Source organism: Euprymna scolopes, chromosome 3, assembly GCF_053919585.1.
Source record: "Euprymna scolopes isolate OS-2025 chromosome 3, ASM5391958v1, whole genome shotgun sequence".
Taxonomy (NCBI): Eukaryota; Metazoa; Mollusca; class Cephalopoda; order Sepiida; family Sepiolidae; genus Euprymna; species Euprymna scolopes.
This window is the reverse complement of record NC_136484.1, coordinates 54,958,899-54,963,837: the sequence shown is the minus strand read 5'-3', so window position 1 is coordinate 54,963,837 and position 4,939 is coordinate 54,958,899. Positions and strand designations below refer to the sequence as shown.

Below are 4,939 nucleotides of genomic sequence, written 5' to 3'. Positions count from 1 at the left end.
ATAATTCGGAGTGATTAAAAAGGGTAAAAGAAGAAAAAAATATATGGAGGGAAGTGTGGGGGTGTTTGATGATACAACAAAAATAAGATTTCATTCTGCTTGTTTCAACTGAAAATTGTAGGATCGACATTTTTTGATAGAATCATTTTTTACCACCCATGAAGTTTTGTGGTTTTACTTGCAATTTTACAAGTGGAATGCGAACACTCTTGTGAGTTCCAGAGTCGAGATTTTTAGATGAATGGCCAAAGTATAAAGCTTATTATTTTTATTTTTATTTATTTTTTTTTTTATTGAACTATGCTCTACCAAGGTTTTATACTGAGGGTTGTGGGTATTAATTACAAAAAATAAATATCCTCTTCTGATCTGATGAAGTTTTAAGTGGCTTTAATTTTAGATTTTATTAGAAGAAATGAGAAATTTGTAGATTAACACCCTCTGCTTAATCACACATCACTCTACCCCATCCCACCCCCGAAAAAAAATGACATTCTCCTTATTTAAGCGATTACGTGTGAACAACCTGAAAAACTTAGTGGCAATAATAAAAAATAAAATTATTAAGAATTTAGAGTGGGGTATCAGTTTCGCATACAAATTTAATGGGTATACTTTACAATAGTTGGTTGGTTGGTTGTTTTTGTTTTATGGCATATCAACCCTTTTCAGGTTATTTAATGCCGAATCCAGTGATTTTGAAGAACAATTTTTTAATAGAGTATATTTGTTTTGTTTTTTTTAAGTCGGTTTCTGTTTGACCCATAGTTGGGACCCTAACAGGTACTACCAGTCCGAGTCAGAGTGGACCTGGGAGCAATGGCAATTAAAGGGTGGCTACACACTCCCCAAAGCCCGCAAGCTGGGGCCTCACCACTGGATATAGTTTAAGGGCATATCCAGGACCGGCTTTACAATAGGTAATAGAATGAAACAGTGGTCAAAAAACAAATCTCTTCTATTATATAAAAAAGAACAGTGTATGTGTGAATGTGTGAATGTGTGCGTGTGTGTGTGTGTGAGAGAGAGAGAGAGAGAGAGAGAGAGAGAGAGAAATAATTTTTTTTTTAATTTCACACAAATGTATTTTATGTATCTAGCAGTGTTTTTAGATAGGTTTGGAATTGGAATGTTTTTGATAATCAAAAAAGTCCGATGAAAGGAGGAACAGATGATTTTGACTAAAGTTAACACCTTATACAACCTAACATCACAAATGGATTTGAGAAGTTTTATTACTGCACAAGCAGAAAGGCCCGGCATATAAAATCAATAGTTAGTTCTTTGATATGGCAGAGGTGCATTCGAAGTGAATGTTTCTGTTTAGAGCACAATTCAACCATGATACTTGGCTTTTGCATTTTAAAATTCAAGCCTTTATATAAAAATAATTTTATAAAATCAACAATAGGTTCTCAACAGTGCAATGTAAACTACAACATATTGTGGACCTAGTCACTGCAAAGAAGCATCTGAAGCTTCCTCTCAGTGGACCACGGTGGGTCCCCAACTAGAACAGGTAATCAATTTGATTGAATAATGCATGATTTCCCCGATTTCGATGACAATAAAATTATTGAAAGTGTGGAACATTTGTTAATCGTCATTCAATACCGGGTAATGTCGGATCTCCCTGCTATTATATAATAAATATATGTTATCAAATGCAAGATAAGTTATTCTTCTACTTACTTACTGGATAAATGTTTGCGATTTAACATATTTTAAAACATTTATTTACTTTGAAACAAGTAGTGCCGAGTTGCTAAATTAGAACAACCACAGATGGTGAAAATGAGGATGCCATCTTCAGAGTTTCGATAATCGCTCAAAACTCGAAAAATAAACGAAATACTGATAGAAATCTACCCCATAATTGTCACTGTGACATTTATTGAATGGATTTCTATCAGCATTTTGTTTATTTTTCGAGTTTGGAGCGATTGTTGAGATTCAGAAGACAGCTTTCTCATTTTCGCCGTCTTAGCAACTCAATACTATTTGTTTATCAAACTGAATAAACAGTTTAAAATAAGTAAAAATATTGCTCCATGGCCCAATATCGTCTCTCTTTCTGCTGAACAGTGTGCCAATGAGGCAACTGAATAGTGCAAAGCAGATGTTCCCACACGAAAGTATTATAGCAAGCCCCACTCACCCTCATGGTTCACTACAGATTGTGCAGCTGCCATTACACAAAGATAGCATGCATTCTCCAGTTTCATACATCATAAGTCAACTACAAATAAGCAAAACTTTATAAATGTTAAAAATCATTGTAAGAGAGAAATAGCCACATACAAAAGAAGACATGCTGAAATAACGAATGAAACGCATAGAATCGCAGAAGATAACTCATGATTTTTGGAAAATCTATAATAGTGTAGTGAATAAAGAGCACTCAATAATTCTCCCACTATCCAATAACCAGAAGGTCGCATTCATAGCAACCGAGAAGTTGGAACTGCTTGCCCGACGATTTGCCTCCAACACTATCTTAGAGCCAACAAACGACTTTCTCCCAAATTTCCCTATGCGGATTGAAGCCATACTGAAAATCAGTTCTTCTCATGTCCGCAATATCATAAAAAACTTAAGCATCTCCAAGGCATGTGCGTCTGATCTCATCCCTGCTATACTAATTAAGAAATGCTCAGCTGAGCTAGCCTTCGTACTTTCCAAACTCTACAATAAATGCCTTGTTGAATCTTGCTTCCCTAATAGCTGCAAGAATTCTGGTGAAAGAACTGACCCTCTCAATTATCGATCTATCAATCTCCTCCCTGTCTTCACTAAAATCTTTGAGACCTTAATCAATCAAGTACTAGTCCACCACCTTACAAAAGCTAATCTTCTCTCTGACAAATAATATAAATTTAGGCAATGTCATTCTACCGCAGATATTTTAACAGACATCTTTGAATGCATATATCATGCACAAGATAAGGTGGATGAAGCCAGGGCTGAAGCCCTTAATATATTCAAGGCCTTTGACAAAGTCTGGCACAAAAAGCTACTAATGAAAATTAAATCATACGGTATAACTTAACAAATACTAAATATAACTAGATCCTTCTTAGACAATAGGACCATCCAGGTTGTCATTCATGGACGTATATCCAAGCAGCATAACATTAATGTGGGAGTGCCTCAGGGGTTGATCCTTGGACCACTATTATTCCTGATATTCACTAACAACCTTCCTGATAATATTGTGCCCGAGATGGGTATATTTGCTGATGATACAACATTCTATAACATGTACGAGGGAAGATGGATGTACACAAATCTAAGACAATAGCAAAATCCTTAGAAAATAACCTCCAGACCGTAGTGGAATGGGTCCGTATATGGATGGTAACATTTAATGCTAGTAAAACTAAGGTGCTCTCCTTTAACAATTACAAGAAGCCTCTCCAACCACCGATAGCCATGACAAATAACATCCTATCTACCTCCTTCAAACTACTCGGCTTAACATCCACAGGCAACATGAACTGGAACAAATACATTGAGGACTGCTGCAAAGAAGACAGGTTCCCTCTATCATGCTAGAAGACTACTCATACCTGAGAGCAACTTGTACGTCTACAAGGCTACCATTCGCCCATACATGGAGTATTGTTGCCACATCTGGGCTGGTGCATCTACCGCTAGTCTTCCCCTCTTGGATAGGGTCCAAAAAAGAGTTTTCACTCTAATAGCTCCCACTTTGTCAACTAAGCTCCAATGTTGTCCCTTCGCCACAATGTTGCATCCCTGTGCTTAATAGAATGTGTTCTGATGAACTCGTTGCATTTGTGCTCCCTGGATGTACATATTCCTGACAAACTCGCTTTACAACAAAATCCTACCCCTTCACTGTTGAGGTCTCTAAATTCCAGAAAGCTTTCTACTCTAATAGTTTCTTACCTCAAACAGCTAGACTTTGAAATTCCCTTCCTGCTATCTGTTTTTCTTTTACTCATATGCATAAGTTTAAATGTAATGTAAACCAACATCTGTTAATCTTTCTTAGGCATGGTTCCAAACAGTAGTCCCTTACGTTCAAATGGTGATATGCCTTGTTAGGGGTGAACGCGAGTAAAAAAATAAAAACTTATCCAATTAGGTAGAAGATTAACTTATTTTACCTTTGATAAAATTGGTTATATATTTGTTTTTGTTTTTCTTTAACACTTTTTCGTTCTATTGCCTAGTGTAAAACATACCAAATTTAGCATATAATGATCCCCTATTTCCGAATCATGCTAGTTTTTAAGGCAATTTTTTTTTACCAATAATCCTATGTTTTTGTGGCAAGGTCATAAAACTACAAGTAAACGACTAAAAGAGCACCCCCTCCCCTAGAATTTATCTTTTATTGAGAAAATAATTTTAATTAAATGCCAACACTAGAATAGTCCGGAAATGTTAAATTTATATGCCAAACTTATACCGGACTCTGAAATATAAAATAATTATTTGGGGGGGGGGTATTCTTTTCGCCAATTGTTCAGAGTGTTCACACGTAGAATCCCCTCCCCCTTTTTTTTTTTTTAAAGAGGGATAGCTGTGTTGATGTTAATCTACAGGAGAGTTCTCCAAAGTTTTGGAGCGGGGGGGGGGGTGATATATTGCTGACTTTTTAGAGCTACGCGGGCCAAAATAAATAAATGATCCGGACATGTTTTTATACTGTTTTGCCCATGAGCTGCCCCCCCCCCTTTTTTTTTTTTTTTTTTTTTGCTTCTTCTCTAATCATTTTCTGGACAAAAAGAAAAATCACCACACTATTTTCACACATTTCAATTTTTATTTTTCTGAATATATATATATTACATTTTCAATAAGAGCTCCAGCTCCTCTCCTCAGCTCCGCGTACCGGATTAAAGATTTGGGTGGGCCACTGCTAGATTTGGCCCGCGGGCTTTAGTTTGGAAAATCCTTGATCTACAAT

The 4,939-nt window shown here is 36.3% G+C and overlaps 1 long non-coding RNA gene across 1 annotated transcript in view; it reads right to left on the bottom strand.

The window, feature by feature from the left end:
• Window positions 1–4,908: 4,908 nt before the first annotated feature.
• Window positions 4,909–4,939, bottom strand: part of LOC145255561 (uncharacterized) — a 3,277-nt gene continuing 3,246 nt past the window's right edge. Inside the window, exon 2 of the long non-coding RNA XR_013863860.1 lies at window positions 4,909–4,939. This exon is cut by the window's right edge and continues 180 nt beyond it. This is a non-coding gene — a long non-coding RNA (uncharacterized LOC145255561).